Source organism: Erinaceus europaeus, chromosome 7, assembly GCF_950295315.1.
Source record: "Erinaceus europaeus chromosome 7, mEriEur2.1, whole genome shotgun sequence".
Classification (NCBI taxonomy): Eukaryota; Metazoa; Chordata; class Mammalia; order Eulipotyphla; family Erinaceidae; genus Erinaceus; species Erinaceus europaeus.
This window is the reverse complement of record NC_080168.1, coordinates 6,151,677-6,170,646: the sequence shown is the minus strand read 5'-3', so window position 1 is coordinate 6,170,646 and position 18,970 is coordinate 6,151,677. Positions and strand designations below refer to the sequence as shown.

The window sequence follows — 18,970 nt, the reverse complement described above, 5'->3', positions numbered from 1 at the left end:
AGGGGAAGACAGAGAAGACGAGAGAAAGATAGACACCTGCTTCACCGCTTATGAAGCGACTCCCCTGCAGGTGGAGAGCCAGGGGCTCCAACCGGAATCCTAATCTGGGTCCTTGCTTTTTGCACCACGTGCGCTTAATCCGTTGTGCTACTGCCCTAGGATGATTTTTTAAATTCTAAAACAGATAAGAAAAAAAAATTAAACATCTACATTTCTGAATAAAACATAATCAACCAATAAATGATTGTAGTTATTATTGATGTCGTCATTGTTGGACAGGACAGCGAGAAATGGAGAGAGGAGGGGAAGACAGAGAGGGAGAGAGAAAGACAGACATCAGCAGACCTGCTTCACCGCCCGTAAAGCGACTCCCCTGCAGGTGGAGCCCGGGGCTTGAACTGGGATCCTTACTCCGGTCCTTGCGCTTTGCGCCATGTGCGCTTAACACGCTGTGCTACAGCCTGGCTCCCCAAAATTTCTTTTTTAAAAAACATTTACTAATTTATTTATACATTCCCTTTTGTTGCCCTTGTTGTTTTATTGTTGTAGTTATTGTTGATGTCGTTGTTGTTGGATAGGACAGAGAGAAATGGAGAGGGGAGGGGAAGACACAGAGGGGGAGAGAGAGAGACAGACACCTGCAGACCTGCTTCACCACCTGTGAAGCGACTCCTCTGCAGGTGGGGAGCCGGGGGCTCGAACTGGGATCCTTATGCCAGTCCTTGCACTTTGCGCCCCAAAATTTCTATGACAACTTATTATATAGAGGAACTATAGTCTATAATGTGTAAGTTCAGAAAACAAGAATTTTCTTTCATTGCATTCCTGTTTTCAGAGTGCTGCACGTCCTATTCCAGTTTAATGTCATATGACAAACTAGAAGAAGAAATTAAACTGCTATCATACAAAGGTGATAAAGTCACTAATCTAAAATACCCAACAATGTCAACATACAAACAATTTGAAAAAGATTTGGTACAAACTAATTGAAAAGGACTCAGTAAATTTGAGGATTTACAATGAAATTATCAAGTAGCAAGACAATTTTCTACTCTTTTATTTTAATACAATGGCAGTAGCATTCTTAAAGATAGGGTGAAACAGGAATATATATATATATTTAAGTCAGAGCACTGCTCAGTTTTAGTCTATGGTGGTTTGGGGCTTGAACCTGGGACTTTGGAGTCTCTTTCCAAAACCATTCTGCTATCTACCCTTCCTCAAGGATAACATTCTTAGTAGCAACAAAGCACACCACATATTTAGGATTAATTTATTTAAGAAGAGGTAACCTTCAAAATTCTAATTACAAGAAAATTATGTAAACAGTCACTCATTTGGCTGTAATGATTTATTGTAAAGATATCATTTCTCACAAAATTAATGTTTAACTCAATAGGATCCTATTCAGTATCACAGTTGGATTTTAAATGCCTAAAATTTTTATATGAAGGGCAAGATCCAAGAATATCTACTATAACCTTAAAATATTATGTGTAGGCTAGGGAAATAGCACAATGGTTATGCAAAAAAAGACTTTCATGCCCAAGGGAAGAAAGAAAGAAGTAGTGCTCTGGTAAAAATAAATGAATAGATAAAATAAAACAGTGTGTATATTGGTCTCCATGATAATAAATAATACTCTACAATGACACTGTTATGGGACAGGCAGTCACATACTCAAGAACAGGTATATTGAATAAGGAAATAGAACAGTGAGCTAAAAGAAGCCTATGAATATTTAAGACTTTGTAAACAGTAAACATTATACCACAAATCAATGCAGGTGGACGGGGTTGGGAGTTTCGTAGGTGAGATCTGGACAAGGAGCTCCTTATACAGAGAAAAATCTAACTAGATTTCTGTTAGCAGCAAGATCAAAGGGTTTTTTTTTTTCTTTACTAGTGATTTTATAATTTTTTTTTGTCTCCAGGGCATGCAATATGAATCCATTGCTCCTGGAGGCTATTTTTTTCTCTTTTGTTGCCCTTGTTGTGGTTATTATTGTTATTGTTGTTATTGCTGGATAGGGCAGAGAGAAATCGAGAGAGGAGAGGAAGACAGAGGGGGAGAGAAAGATAGACACCTGCAGACCTGCTTCACTGCCTGTGAAGTGACTCTCCTGTAGGTGGGGAGCCTGGGACTTCATGCCATGTGCGGTTAACCCACTGCGCTACCGCCTGGCCCCTGATTTCATAATACTTTACAAGACTATATATTATAGGGGTATCGTTCCACATTGAATCCACTGTACCAAAGTTCTGTGTCACCCTTATCCACAGCCCCACCCCACCACCTGTGATAAACGCCATAGTTCTCACAAAGTCTTGAAGAAAGTTTGCCTAGTCTTTTATTTTTATTTATTTTGCCTCCAGGGTTATTGCTGGGGTCGGTTCCTGCACCACAAATCCACTGCTCCTGGAGGCCATTTTCCCCCCTCTTAGTTGCCCTTGTTGTTTTATCGTTGTTCTGGTTATTATAATTGTTGTCATTGATGCTGTTGTTGTTGGATAAGACAGAGAGAAATGGAGAGAGGAGAGGAAAACAGAGAGGGGGAGAGAAAGACACCTGTAGACCTGCTTCACCACTTGTGAAGCGACTCCCCTGCATGTGGGGATCCGGGACTCGATCTGGATCCTTCCGCTGGTCCTTGCGCTTCGTGCCTCCTGCGCTTAACCGGCTGCTACCACCCAGCCTCGCTAGTCTTTTATTTTTAACTGGAGAGTCCTAATGGGATCAAAGTCCTGTGTGTAAATTTATTTATTCATTCATTTTCAGAGATTGACAGAAAGGCAGAGAAGCAGAGAGAATGAGGGAAAAAGGCCATAGGACTAGATCTTCAGTGAGGTGGGGCCAGGTTCCAACCTGGGCTGTACACGCAGCAAAACTGCACACTACGTGAGCCGTGTCACTGGTCCCTCAAATAAATTTATATCAGTAAATTTATAAAAAAAAATTAAGTTGACTCTGTGGAAGGAGGAAAATGGAGTAGTGGAGAGGTCATTGGGGTCCATGATGGTGGGAAAAGTGTTTTGTGAGAGTGTTTTACACACACCTGGCATGGGGAGATGAGAAATTATGTCCATGTGTCAACAGCTGTATTCTAAACCATCAACCTGCCAATAAAATGATAAAAAAATAAATAGTAAAACCATAGTTCCACTAACAAAAACAAAGAGACAAAAAATATCCCTTAGGATATCTTTGTCATAAAAGGTTGAGAATAGACATGATGGGCCTAGACCTCGAATAGATCCCTCTCTCCATTGTTACTGGTCATCTCCATTCTTCTTCTAGCGTTTGCCAGAAACAACACCATAGACCCCTGTGTGGGTCCCCATAGGACCTTGCCCTCAATGTAGATCAACAATGGTAGAGAATGTTCCATTCTCCAAAGGGAGGCTGGACAACATATTCTATCTACCACTTGAGGAAGATGGGTCCTGAAATTAGGGCAGCTTGGAATGTTCCTACTCATGACCACAGAATGTGAGCTTGAACCTACAGGGATGCAAAGGTTACATAGGTTCCTAAGCTGAATATGGGCCCCAGATCAAATTGATGGGGTTTACAGTCAATGATATTTATATACCTGGGAAGAGAGCTAGTCTCTTCCCTGTTCCAGCTTCCTTTTTCCAGTCATGATATCATCTCCCCAGACAATAACTTGGGTCTGCCTGCATATCAGATGTCAGGCTCAGGCAAAAACTAGTATAGTCATGGACCCTTTGCAATATAACTAAAATAGACCTACTAGCTATTTCTAAAACGAAGACGCCAAATCTTCATCTGCAACATTCTTGGCTTTAGGTTCATGATTAGTCAACAATTTGTTTGGCTTTATGTGTTAACTCTTTTTTTAGCCACCAGGTTTCAGATGCTAACATGATGCCAACTGGACCTCCCTGGGCAGATGGTCCCATCGATGTGTCCTGGAGCCCTGCTTCCCCAGAGCCATGCCTCACTAGGGAAAGAGACAGGCTGGGAGTATGAATCTACCTGTCAAAGCCCATGTTCAGTGGGGAAGCAATGACAGAAGCCAGACCTTCCACCTTCTGCACCCCATAATGACCCTGGGTCCATACTCCCAGAGGGTTAAAGAATAGGAACGCTATCAGGGGAGGGAATGGGATGCAGAGTTTTGGTGGTAAGAACTGTGTGGAGTTGTACTCCTCTTATCCTGTGGTTTTGTCAGTGTTTCCTTTTTATAAATAAAAATTAAAAAAATAAAAGGGTGAGAAATACTATTTAAAATAAATAACTAGGACACTCGGGATACTTATGATAAAAAATGAAAAATTCAATGACAGCCAAATGAAGAATTTCGAATCAACAAAGGACTCTACAAGTGCAGACTGGGACAGGACAGTTGTATTGTCTAAAGGTGACAAGGCCTTTATTGTGTTATGTAATCAGTATACAACTACACAACACAATAACCCCAGAAGACAGGCAGGCAAAGGATGGAGAAGCTCTAAACAGAAGAGAATATTCTAAAGGCCATTAAGTGTATGGAGAGTTGCTTGATCTCATCAGTAATCAGGTGAGTGCAAATCAGATTAATGAGCTGTCACTTTATGCATATTAGTTTGATAAAAAAAAGAAGGGAGGGGCTTTAGAAAATGCCAACGGTTGGCCAGGATGGGGGTGTGAGGATACAGGAACCTTAAGAACCTCTAGAGGACAATTTGGTCTTTATAAAAACAAAAATGCACAGGGATGTGAGAGGCATGAACAGAGATGAAGAGATATCTTTTTTTTTGAGTTTTTTTTTTCTTAGTGATTTAAAATCATTGACAAGATGGGATAAGAGGTGTACAATTCCATACAAATCCCACCACCAGAGTTCCATATCCCCTCTGCTCTACTGGAAGCTTTCCTATTCTTTATCCCTCTGGGAGTATGGACCCAGGATCATTGGAAGGTCTGGCTTCTGTAATCGCTTCTCCACCGAACATGGATGTTAATAGGCCGATCCATACCCCCAGATGAACACAGATGTCTTATGTAACTTTTTTTCCCCCAGTGATGAAGATTTGGGAGCAATTAAGCTGGCCATTATTGGGTCAGTGTTCCCATAATGTGTGGACACTCATGCCCCTCCTGTCAAGAAAGCTCATTTGCAAGGGTACCCTGTGTGTGACCCAGATTCAAGCCCCCTCCCTACACAATTAGTGGGAGCTCCAATGCTATGATGCCTTTCCCTTTCTCTTTTTATCTCTCTGTCTCTCTATATGTGAAAAAGTCTGCCAGAGTAGTGAAACCCCTGCTACAAAAACAAAAACAAAAAACCCCAGCCCAACTACAAAAGTGCATGAAAGGAAAGGAGATACCCAACACAATACATTTACATGAAATCGTAAATCTTACACATAGATCAAGGCCCATTTTGCAAGAATATAAACAAGTAAAATAAAAAAAAAAGAGAGCTACATTAAACACATTAGTAGACTTGCCTGTGGGGAGGTGGGTTGGAGTCAGAGATCAAAGGTATATTTTTTTTTTCAAACTTGCTTCTCCGGAGAGGGAAACAACTTAATAAGGTTTGCAGGGAAGATCATTTGATCTGATGCTCTCAGGCTGTCAATTAAGAAACAACAGGCGAGGTGTTTGGATGCGTCACTGCCCTGGGCTCATCATCTCTGAGGCTGGAAATAGAATCGGGAGCTGGGGAGCCTGCCTCCCACAGATGGGGTCAGAGGTGCTGAATGCAGGGCTTCTAATTAGACACGCAGTGTCAGAAAGCCTAGCGGGGGCTTCCAACGCTATGAGCAGGATGTGTGTTTAGCTTCTCTGACGCATTTTAAAGAGAAGGCGAGACGGCAAGAGGCATCCTTGTATCCTGTGATTATACCCCAGGGAGCTGGCTATCCGTGTTATCATTTCACATTACAACAACGTCTACCATCGCTTAAATTATGTTCCTAAATGCTCTTGGGTGTCAGTGGACATATTTCCAGAAACACTCTGCTGATGTCTTAAGGGCTTGCTGAGAACACAGATGCTTTCTTTCAGAGAAATTTGTTAAGTAAGTACCTGTAATTCTCAACGATATTGTATTATATCCTTCAAAGTTGCTAAGAGACCAGATCTTAAATGTACTCTACACAATCAAGAGAGGATGCTTATGTGACTGATGTGATAAGAGGCGTTCATGCTTTGTTGGTAATCATATTGTGATATGTAAATGAATCAGACCACACCACAAGTAACCACAAGTTACGTAACATTGCATGCCTATATTTCAACAAGAATCAATAATAAATAAAGGCGCAGGGACTAGGAGATAGCTCATCTAGTCGAGAACACATGTTATCGTGTGTGAAGCTCTGGGTTTGAATCCACATGGGAGTACCATGCACAGGGGGGAGTTCCATGGATGATAAAGCAGTGCCAAGGTGTCTCTTTCCTTCCTCTGGCTGTCTCTCCCTCTTACCTATCTCTCTCAAACAAATAGTAAGAAAGAATGAAAAAATGGGTCAGACAGAGCAAGGACACCAAGGGGATAATTGTTTACATGTGTGAGGTCCTGGGTTCATTCATTGTTGCCAGAGGAAAAACAATGAAAGGGGCCGAGTGGTGGCGCACCTGGTTGAGCGCACATGTTACAATACTCAAGGGCCAGGGTGTGAGGCTCCCCCGCTCCAGTCCCCACCTGCAGGGGAGAAAGCTTTGCAAGTGGTGAAGCAGTGCTGCAGGTGTTTCTCTCCCTCTTTATCATCCCCTTCCCTCTCAATTTCTCGAAGTCTCTAATCAATCAATAAATAAAGATAACACAAGAAATTTAAAAAAAAGGAAAACAATGAAACACACAGGTGTGCGCGCGCGCACAAAACACAAAACACACCTGAGATCTGGATACTTGGGACTTTCTTCTGGCAAGGTAGAAGTTTCATTTTATATCCCCCTCATTCATGAATAATATTGCCATCTGGTCTGGGTGTTAGAGACCCTGGGGAAGGGGTGGAGTGAATAGTTTGCCAAAGCTCACCACTGGTAATTCATATGAGGGTATGGTCCTAGAGAAGCCCACAAGAAGGCTTATAATGACATTCCTGATGGAAGTAACCAGTGATGGTGGAGAGAGGGATCTATTAGAGGGCTAGGCCCATTGACTCTACAGGGGAGCCCAAGGTGATGGAGTAGCCTGGCAGTGACAAAAAAGGCCATTATTAAGTGAGCCAGACTCTTACTCTTTTCCAGATGTTGAAGTCCCTTCTTTACTTAATAAGCTTAGACTTTTTCCCAGTTGTAAAAGCCTTGAGCATCATTTGTTACATTTAAACCAGTATTAGGTTTTTGGAGTCTGGCCTCAGCTTAGGGAGGAAATACACCCAGGATCTGAAGGAGTCTAAGATAACCATGAGTTTTATTGCATCGAATTGGTGATTCTAGTAAAGGTTGTCACAGAGACAATAATTTCCTTTAGTTGATATATATATATATTTGCCGGTATATCTCTTGGCAAATTGCATACAACGTTTCTTCTAGAGATTACCAGGTGGTGTTAATAATGCTGTCAAAAAAGATTAAGAGGTGTATTTTACTTGCTTTCTTTTGTGTTATTAGTTGAGTAGGTAAAGTGATTGAGGGAAGTGATTAGCGGGTAGGAGAGGGGGTTGTTTAAGCCTAAGTAATAAATATTTGATTAGGAAATTTACGGTGCCTTTCTAGTAGATTATATTGTTGAGCTAAATAGTTCTAAATCTAATTACAGAGGACTATTAAACACTTTAATTTTGAGGTATACAGTTTCCCTTAACTTAGGAAGAGAAGGCAGTATCATAGGAAAAAAAATGGGCAAATAAAAATACATACAGATAGAAAAATATTTGTCAGCCCATTTCTGTGACCTTGGGAAAACTACTGCAGTTTCCAGTGGAGAAAATGGGGACACAGAACTCTGGTGGTGGGCACAGTCTAGAATTATAGCCCTATTTTCTCATAATTTTCTTAATCAGTATTAAGTCACTACTAAAAAAAGAAAATAATAATAAACCTCACTTGAATGTCCTGTTTGCTGAATCCGCAGTCACATGAACTGATAGGAAGATCAACGCTGAGCAAAGTTTGCAGGAGAGATACATGCAGGTTTGAGGAATCAAAGTAGAGGGAGTTCAGAGGTATTCCAAATCCGGAATATAGGACTACTGGTGGCATTGGCAGCGTCACGGAGAGCAACAGAAATCTCTTACCCACTGCCAGATGCTACTAAAAGCCAGGTCACAGATGAGAGTCCCCCCCAAGAAGGTAAGGCATAGATTATTGACCACCTATTCTTAAGACCCTCCACTGACTGGACATTGAAGCTAAATTAACACCCAGTCCTTAACTTCCCCTCCTACCCTGTCTCTGCAGTGTTTGTCCACCAAGCTGCACCTCTTACTGCTCTAGCCTTACCTTTCTGTTCCTCAGTCACTCAAGGCTTCCTACCACTACAGGACTTTTGTGTGGGGAAATATCTAGGAACAATATCTCCGCGTGGCAGGCTTATGCTTACTACAGACCTAGGGCAGAGCTGGGGATTGAAGCTGTGACCTCAGACCCTTAGTCATTAAAGTCTTTTCCATATCAATTATGTTGTTCCCCCCCCAGACTCAAATACGTATTTTTTCATTTGATCTTTCTTTCTTTCTTTCTTTCTTTCTCTCTCTCTCTCTCTCTCTCTCTCTCTCTCTCTTTCTGTCTTTCTTTCTTTCTCTCTCTCTTTCTTTCTTTCTTTCTTTCTTTCTTTCTTTCTTTCTTTCTTTCTTTCTTTCTTTCTTTCTTTCTTTTTTATGGGTATTGGGGAAACAAAGCCAGGGTGTTGCTGAATCTGTTCTTCTGTCTGAATTGTTATTTTTTGAGGAAGGGGAAAGGGAACTGTGGGCTGTAATAGCAGCTCTTGGCTGTCCAGAGCCCTATCCTTTTAGTCTTTGGAGCTGTCCATCATATTTTCAAGTGGAGCTGTTGGAGATAAAATGGTGTCCATGTGTTGTACACTGATGTTTTAAAAATAATGCCTGTGGCCTTGCTCTGAGTTGATGAAAGGTGTTGAATAGACTAGTCTAAAATCATGCAAATATGAACATGGCAAAACTCACATTGATCTTGCTGGATTTTTGCATCTCTCACAAAACCCCTTCGGTATTGGTGGTTCTTGAAGGAGGAATTTGCTTCTATCAAAGACTCACAGGTAAAGCACTAGGAGGGAGAATGCACTTACCATGTGGCCTGTGTAGAACTTAATTATATAAAACTGGACTTGGACAATCCCAAATTAGATTTAGGACTGTTCAGCAGGGATTCCTCTTCTTTTAAAGATGATTGGGGAGTCGGGCTGTAGCGCAGCGGGTTAAGCGCAGGTGGCGCAAAGCTCAAGGACCGGCATAAGGTTCCCGGTTCGAACCCCGGCTCCCCACCTGCAGGGGAGTCGCTTCACAGGCGGTGAAGCAGGTCTGCAGGTGTCTTTCTCTCCCTCTCTCTGTCTTCCCCTCCTCTCTCCATTTCTCTCTGTCCTATCCAACAACAACAACAACAATAATAACTACAACAATAAAACAACAAGGGCAACAAAAGGGAATAAATAAATAAAATAAATATTAAAAAAAAAAAGATGATCGGGAGTTGGGCGGTAGTGCAGTGGGTTAAGCGCATATGGTTCGAAGCTCAAGGATCCGCGGAAGGATCTCGGCTCAAGCCCCCAGCTTCCCACTTGCAGGGGAGTCGCTTCACAAGCGGTGAAGCAGGTCTGCAGGTGTCTTTCTCTCTAGCTCTCTGTCTTCCCCTCCTCTCTCCATTTCTCTCTGTCCTGTCTAATAACAACAACAGCAGTAACAGCAACAGCTACAACAACTATAAAGGGCAACAAAGGGGAAAATAAATAAATATTTAAAAAATTGAAAAAAATAAAAGATGATCACCAACTTCTCAAGTTGAATAAATTTTATGTAACTAGTCATATTTCAGAGTCGGGTAAAATGATGATACTATGGAGATGAAAATGATATCTAAGGACTGATTAGAGGCTGAAATGTCACGAAATTTCAATTATGTCTAGCATAATTAAGGCTCAGGATTTTTCTAACTGGCCTCAGGGTGATAGAGAGAAGACCTTAGTATAGAAGGCATTATGGAAGTCACTTGAAAGCTTTCCCATTTGTGTAGCTTCTGGAAAACAGCCTTCAGTTACATTACCAATGGGGTGCTCTTGACATTTTCGCTCTTCCACGCTCTGTTCTTTTTATGTTCTGTCTCAGTAGTTTTTTTTTTTTTTTTAACCAGCCTCTCAGCATTCATTTAAATCAAGCCTGGCATCCAGAAACCCATCAAAGGACTTGCCTCTCAAGTCTCTTGATCTTGAACTCAGTGATGGCTTTGTTTCTATTTATCACTGAATCTCCTCTCTCAGATCTTCTTACCTCATTACCTTCTGACTCAGACTTTGCCTCTCACCTGTTCTCTTGACATCTGCAATTGATTTGGGATGCTTAATTCTGCTTCTGGTCTAACCATGTGCAGAACTACTGCCTTCAAGTGTTTCCATATATCCACATTCTAGAGCCTGGTGTAAACATGACCAAGGCTACCAGGAGGCCCAAACCACAGACACAACCACTGATAGCTTAAGAAAAGGAAACCCATCAACTTCTTTCTTTTCTTCTCTGAAGCAAGGGCTAGTTGCTATAAAATTATTATGATCTCATAATGAACCACTTTATATTTATTATAGTATTCCATTTAGTTTTTCCCAAGAGTAGGAAATATGATTTCGTGGTCTAGCCAGAATCAGGCCCTGGTAGTCCGAGCACAGGCCTTTTTAATTATCTAGGTCACTCCTGCATCTCATCAACAGAAGGTGATAATAGTAGTGTATACCTCATAAATATGCCTCTATTCACCAGTTCTATCAAAAAGGGGCCATTTCAGATCATCCAACACAGCATATTCCTTACCTTACAAGTTATTTATTATGACACAGTAATTGTCAAGCACGTCACACATACAATGCTGATAAATGTCAGCCATTGGAAGAAAATACATTTAAAAATTTTTCTTGGGAGTCGGGCTGTAGCGCAGCGGGTTAAGCGCAGGTGGCGCAAAGCACAAGGATCGGCATAAGGATCCCGGTTCGAACCCCGGCTCCCCACATGCAGGGGAGTCGCTTCACAGGCGGTGAAGCAGGTCTGCAGGTGTCTATTTTTCTCTCTTCCTCTCTGTCTTCCCCTCCTCTCTCCATTTCTCTCTGTCCTATCCAACAATGACAACAACAATAATAACTATAACAATAAAACAACAAGGGCAACAATAGGGAATAAATAAATAAATAAAATAAATAAATAAATAAAAATTTTCTTTATTGGAGGATTAATGTTTTATAGTCAACAGTATGTACAATAGCTTGTACATGCATAACTTTTCCCAGTTTTCCACTTAACAATGCAACCCCACTAGGTCCTCTGTCATCATGTTTCAGGACCTGGACCCTTCCCCCCCCAGAGTCTTTTTTTTTTTGAGCAGAGTACTGCTCAGCACTGGTGTATGGTGTTGTGGGGGGACTGAACCACCCAGAGTCTTTTACTTTGGTGCACTACATCAACTCCAGTCCAAGTTATGCGTGGTGTTTTCTCTTCTGATCTTGCTTTTCAACTTCTGTTTGTGAGTTAGATAATCCCATATTCATCCTTCGGTTTCTGACTTATTTCACTTAACATAATTTCTTCAAGCTCCATCCAAGATGGGCTGAAAATGGTGAAATCACCATTTTAAATAGCTGAGTAGTATTCCATTGAAGAATACACATTCTTTAAAAAAATTTTTTAAATATTTATTTTTCCTTTTGTTGCACTTGTTTTTTTATTGTTGTAGTTATTGTTGTTGTTATTGAAGTTGTTAGAACAGAAGGAAATGGAGAGAGGAGGGGAAGACAGAGAAGGGGAGAGAAAGATAGACACCTGCAGACCTGCTTCACCATCTGTGAATGGCAGTCGGGGGCCCGAACCAGGATCCTTCTACTGGTCCTTGCGTTTTGCACCACCTGCGCTTAGCCCACTGTTCTACCACCCGACTCCCAAAAAATACACATTCTTAATGCTCCTAAGTTACCTTTCGCCACTCAGGAATTCCTGGAAAGTAACTATGTCAGTGTCTTGTCATGGCCGTTTGATAAAAGCAGTGAGATGCCTATTCCAAGAATCGAAGACTACAAGATTCTGATAATACAGACCATCTTGGCTTCCAACAAGGCTTTCCTGTTCATAAACTAGACTCAGTCTTTTACTGAATCTTGTTTCTTTGGGATCTGGAGCTGCAGCTGTGCTCTGGAACAAGCAGCAGCATCTGGAAGAGGACAGATAATATTCTTTATGTCCTAGCTTTCGTCCACCTTGGACAGCCACATTCAAAGCTTCCCAGTTCTCTGGAATCTTTTTTTAAAATTTAATTAATTATTACCTCCAGGGTTATCACTGAGATTCAGTGCCAGCACTATGAATTCACTCTTCCTGACAGCCATTTTTCCTTTTTTTTTTTTTTCTCTTCCCCTTTCTATTTTTATTTGACAGAACAGAAAGGAACTGAGGGGAGGGGATATATATATATATATATATATATATATATATATATATAGAGAGAGAGAGAGAGAGAGAGATAGACACATGCTTTGCTGCTTGTGAAACGTCCCCCTCCTACAGGTGGAAAGCCTAAGGCTTAAACCCGCATCCTTGTGTGGGTCCTTACGCTTAGTACTATGTGTGCTTTTAACCAGCTGTGCCACCACCTGGCCCCCTTTTCTGGAGTCTCTTCTAGTCCTCTGCAGAGTTAGTCATGACCTCTCTCCGCCTGCGCTTCATGCGGCTCTCAGCCCATTGCCCCGAAGTTGGTGCAGTTATTTCCCCAACAGCCATTTTCCTCACTGGATTCCATGTGGGCGGCTCCTAAATCTTTCTCATGTTGGATCTCTGCTGCTTAATGCAGTGTTTGGCACAAGGATAATATCTAGGAACTGTGTTAATGGTAATACCATTGCATTTATGGAATGCTTGTTGCTCTGGCAGTGTTCACATAAAGTCCTACGAAGGTGCCTGCGGTTAGGATTTCTATTGATGAAGAAAGGGGTACAGGCATGAAGAGAATAAGGGGGATCCAGCTTGCACAGTTAGTTTAGTAAGTGACAAAGTCAGGGCTCAAACCAGGAAGTCAGGCACCAGAGCTTTCTCACTGAATGCCTCCCTCTCCTCTTAAGAGATGGATGAGTCTAGACTTTTGGCGGAGATAAAGACTAATGAAGCAGAATTCAGAGGGAAAGAATCCACCCGTTGTTGTGAGAGAAAAGCAGGATTTCTACCTCCTTGGCTTTTGATGGCTATTGTGAAAAGACCCCAGATCCTTTAGCATGGGGATGGCAGACACAGCAATTTAGAGATGGCAGCTTTGAGGTCAGGAAATACACACCCCAAGGGAGACTCTGCAAAGTCTCTCTTGCTCATAACACTCTAATTGGCTCTGCAGCTGAGCTGGCTGGGAGACTTGGGGTGGCATGCATTTTGAGGTGAGCCCTCAGTTCTGGTTTCTTGGAGAGGCCAGTCTCTGCACCAGCTCATCAGGAAAAGACTCAGCCCCCTCCACCACGGCGCCCCCACCCCTGCATTTCAGCCTGGAGTCTCATTAGGGCAGAGCCAGGGGCCATGCATTTAATGACAGAAAATGCAAAATGTGCAAACGGCTTCCACCACCTCGCCCCTGGGTGCAGGGCTGCAGGGCAGCCAGCAGACACTGATGATTAAACCATGAACCAAGCCTTGGGCTGAGGAGGCAGTGGCAGTGGCCTGACACCAGCGTCTCATTCATTCAGTTCTGCTGCCTATTCAGCCTGAGCCTTTCAGCTCCAGTGCACCGTGACTCATGTCTTATTCCCTCCAGCCCTGTGTGTTTGGACTTTCAATTCAGTCATCTGACGCCATGCCATACAGGAGCCAGAAGTAAGTCCCTTCCACCCACCCCCCCCCCACCCCACCTCCAAGATGCCACCTCATCGGGGGCTGGAGGGCGGAAGTTGGTTTCTTAACATGATGCAGAGACTCTTTCTGTACCTCTTCATTATAATTGAAGGCAGGACGTGAGCCTCCTGGCAGCCCTGCCCAGAATTCAATTCTAATCTCATCACTAGAACAGGAACTATGGTTCTTCATGTTCTCCTTGTTGCTGTTATTATTATTGTTTTTGGTTGGTAACAGATTTAAAATTCAAGCATCTCAAGCCGGGCTTCAGTTAATTCCCAGGCATTGGGAGGTGAATAGTAATCAGGCAGTCTGCCTGCTAGGCTGTCCTAAACTTTCTGGAACATAGCTACAACATTATGTAGTTGGCTCCTGGCAGCAACTCTCTGAGGCACCCAGTCTAGTCACTTCATTTGTCAAATGAGGAGCCCAAGGCCCAGAGGGGTTGAGTAATTTATTTCAAGTCCCCCAGCAAGATGGAAACCTAGCATTCTATCTTCTGCCATATATGGCCTCTGCCTAATGAATTTATTCTCAGGCAAGTTTTACTGTGGAATTAATACTTTGTTGTTGTTATTGTCATCACTGGGCTTCCCCATTTCAGGCTGAATTTTCATATTAGCAGAGAAGAAACAGAGAGTGAGAAAAAATACTATAGCATAGAAGCTTCCCCCATGTGGTGGAATTTCTTACTATATTTTTTTGTCATTGATGTAGCACCTTTGGATATGGAAAGAAAGAAAGACAGAGGTAAATATATAACTATTTGTTGTAGAACCTCAAATGAAGTACTACTTAGGAATGTACTAAGGAGTGGAAGCAGACAGCATAATGGTTCTGAAAAGAGATTCTCATGTCTGGAGCTTCAAAGTCTCAGCTTCAATCTACCAGCCCCCCATAAGCCAGAGCTGAGCAGTGTTCTGGTTAAAATAAAAATAAATGAATAAATAAATGTGGTACAATACAAAATTTCCCCCAAAGTGATCATTTGAACTTTTCTTTTGCTTTTTTTTTAAAGCTCTTAACAGTACTATTATTTTTATAATATATCTTCCATTGTGCCTTTGTTTATTTTTTTGCCTCCAGGATTATTGCTGGGGCTCGGTGCCTGCACTACGAAACTACTGCTCCTGGAGGCTTATTTTCCCCCTCTTTTGTTGGCCTTGTTGTTCATCATCATGGTTGTTGGTTGTTGTTGTTATTGTTGTTAACTGTTCTTGTTGTTAGATAGGACAGTGAGAAATCGAGAGAGGAGGGGAAGACAGAGGGGGGAAAGATAGACACCTGCAGATTTGCTTCACTGCTTCAGAAGCGACCCCTCTGCAGGTGGGGAGCTGGGGGCTCGAACTGAGATCCTTACACCTGTCCTTGTGCTTTGCGCCCTGTGTGCTTCACTTACTGCACTACCGCCCGACCCCCCATTGGGCTTTTTGTTAAATGTAAATAAATGGAGTTTTGTCTCACCACCTCTATTTGACATTGCTATCGCTCACATAAACAGGTGACCTAGGTTATAACTTAAATAAAATGCAAACATGCTAATACGTTTCTGGTTGGGTCTTGGGGCCTACAGGAAATTTTTGTCTACTGATGCCACGAAATCCCTTCCAATATATTGTGGATATGCACTGGGGTAACTCTGCTATAGACTCCTGAGAGAGCGAGAGTCCCCAGAAGAAAACATGCTGGACTTATCTCACCATCTTTCTCTGGGTAAAACTATGAGTTCATGATCATTCAAATTTTAGCAATATGCTCATTTGGAATATTACTGATTTATTTTTAGTTTTTAAAATTATTTATTTATTTATCTTCCCTTTTGTTGCCCTTGTTGTCTTTTTATTGTTGTTGTAGTTATTATTGTTGTTGTTATTGATGTCATCATTGCTGGATAGGACAGAGAGAAATGGAGAGAGGAGGGGAAGACAGAGAGGGGGAGAGAAAGACAGACACCTGCAGACCTGCTTCACCACCTGTGAAGTGACTCCCCTGCAGGTGGGGAGCCAGGGGCTCAAACTGGGATCCTTCCACCGGTGCTTGCGCTTGATGTCACGTGCGCTTAACATGCTGCACTACCTTCCGACTCCCTGGAATATTACTGATTTTTTTTTTAAATTTTAATATTTATTTGTTTTCCATTTTGTTGCCCTTGTTTTTTTTTTTTTTTTTTCCTCCAGGGTTATTGCTGGGCTCGGTGCCTGCACCATGAATCCACCGCTCCTGGAGGCCATTTTTCCCCCTTTTTGTTGCCCTAGTTGTTGCAGCCTCATAGTGGTTATTATTGCCATTGTTGACGTTGCTTTGTTGTTGGATAGGACAGAGAGAAATGGAGAGAGGAGGGGAAGACAGAGAGAGAGGGGAGAGAAAGATAGACACCTGCAGACCTGCTTCACCGCCCGTGAAGCGACTCCCCTGCAGGTGGGGAGCCGGGGGCTCGAACCGGGATCCTTATGCCGGTCCCTGCACTTTGCGCCACGTGCGCTTAACCCACTGCGCCACCGCCCGACTCCCGGAATATTACTGATTTTAATATTTGTTTCAACCACATTGGGCTGGGATTGGTGTGGTCACAAACTATCCCTCCAAACCAGACTCTTGAAACAACGTTAAGTCTTGCTGGCCCATTGGTGCCTAGGAATGGGCTGAGATTCAGCTCTGCTCACATCAGCCAGTCGCTTACTCAGAGACTAGGTTGTGTGAGCAGCCACTGTCTTAAATCTTGCCTGCTGCTACAGTGAAGGAAAGTGAACTCCATGTTGTGTCATTCCTCTCTAGGCTTATAAGCTGGAACTTGTCACACGGCACCACCCCATGACAAAAGTCCAAGAAGTAGAGTGCTACCATACTCCACAGGGGGAAGGAGTTGGAAATATTTAGTGACTACATCTAAGAGCTATAACAAAAATTTTAAGGCCATATGATGTCTTGAGCTTCTGCTTATTGCTTTGGAACTGTGTGAAAATTAGCATCCTGGGGGCCAGATGGTAGTGCACAAGAACAGGGGTTCAAGTCCCTGCCCCCCTCCCCCCACCAGCAGGGGGATAGCTTTGTGAGTGGTGAAGCAGTTCTGCAGGCAAGGAGGAGCCAGAGAAGAAGGGAGACACCTGCAGCACTGCTTCACCACTCACAAAGCTTTCCCCCTGCAGTTGGGGCCCGGGGACTTGATCCCCTGTCCTTGTCCTACTTGTAACATGTGCACTTAACCAGGTGCACCACCACTGATCATGTGAGACAACTCTCATGGAGATAAGCACTTGGGAAGGGATGTTGACTTGAATATTGATATGTTTATTTGTAGATTTTTTTTCCAGGTTGTTTTGGGTAGCTTAGGGTAGCATGGTAAGAGACATTAAACCAGACGGGGGTCAGCAGTGGCACACCAGGTTAAGCACACATAGTACAAAGCACGAGGATACAAGCAAGGATCCCAGTTCAAGCCCTTGACACCGCACCTGCAGGGGGGAGGTCACTTCACAAGTGGTAAAGCAGATATGCAGGTGTCTATCTTGCTCTCCCCTATATCTCTCCCTCCTCTCTCAATTTCTTTCTGTCCTATCCAAAAAAAAAAAAAAAAGAACAAATGGTTGCAGGGGCAGTTCTTTTGGAGTGCAGGCAGTGAGCCCCAGTGATAACCCTGGAGGTCAAAACAACAACAACAACAACAAAAAACAAAGAGAGAGAAATTAAACCAGAAACTAGTCAACTGGAAAGACATTACTATAGACAGTTCACAAGTGCTGCATTACAACTTTAGTGAGTACAAAGAAAGAGAAAGATATGGTGAATGAGAAAATGTTCTGGAGAGAACTTGATGATTAAGGGAATTTGTAGAAGTTTCTTCTTAGACAATGGGGATGCTGCTTCCTTTGCGGTAAGAAGTTGGCTAGGGAAAGCAGGCAGGATGGTACCAGGGGGAATCTCAAGGCAGAGAGAGTAGGATCAAGAATGAAGGAGGCAGATTCTGAGTTACATGCTCACACAGCTCAAAAGTCAAAGAGTGTGCTTTGTGGCACAGGACTACAAGTCAAGAAAACGTAATGCAACTATTTTACTTAGAGAATGCAGACTGTGTAGGGGAGGTCTGGTTCTGGTCTTGAAAGATGGGACTGAGATGAGATTTAAATAGCTTTGGAGTTCAGAATTAGGCGCCCCCCCCCCCCCCCCCCAATTCCTGAACTAGGATTTATGGTGATACTCAGTAAGTACAAGGGGGAAACTTCTATGTGAGAATAGAGTTGTTTCTTGAAAGGTAATGAGTCATTATTCATCCGGGGATATGTAAATATATTCTAGAAGATTGTTGGAATTAGAGCATAGGAAAGCAAAAGACTAGATTAGAGTTGATGCCACTTGATATGCCTTCCTAATCAGAACCATCTATGAGTTGATTTATACTCACATAAACCTATCTTCATAGATGGAGCAATCAACTCAAATGCAATCCCCATAAGCTGAGGAAGAATATGCTTTATAAATATCAATACCAGCTCCACATAAAGAATAAATGAAAGTCTGGTGAACAGGTCTCCAGGGAAGTTGCAGGCAAAGGTCAAGTGTATTTACATCTACATTTGGTTTTATGCTTATTAATAGTTCTGATATCAGAACATTTTAAAAAGTGAGAAAGGAAAATTAATGTTTTAGTATGTCATCCATGAAAGGCACAGAATACTCAAGTTTTGGGCGGAGACAGGGACTCATGATATTATCTTGTTTTTAAGCAGTGAATTCTTTCTTCCTTTTCCTTTTTAAAATTTTTTTTTGCATTTTTATTTATTCCAGATGGGATATGTCAAAATCACGTGGGCAGTGTGGCTTCCAGTCCTCTGTCCTACAGGGAGTAAGCTGAGGCTGTGTGACAGCCCTATATTTAATCTGTCAAAGCAAAAACTTCTCCAAATACTAATTCAGGGCCTGTGCTACAAATACATCGAACTCTGTTAACGTTTTTATCTGGGGGTTTACATTTCTAAATACTCTGGAGCCTAAAGGGG

General features: G+C 42.4%; 1 protein-coding gene across 5 annotated transcripts in view; it reads left to right on the top strand.

The window, feature by feature from the left end:
• The window catches only part of SCG2 (secretogranin II), a 43,071-nt gene that overhangs the window by 12,265 nt on the left and 11,836 nt on the right, over positions 1–18,970 (top strand). Inside the window, exon 1 of one of the 5 annotated variants that reach the window (XM_060193671.1) lies at positions 6,010–6,028. The exons of the other annotated variants lie outside the window; for them this stretch is intronic. The gene's annotated coding sequence lies outside the window, so the exon portion shown is untranslated. Of the gene's footprint in view, positions 1–6,009; positions 6,029–18,970 lie in introns of those variants that run through there. 5 annotated transcript variants of the gene reach the window in all.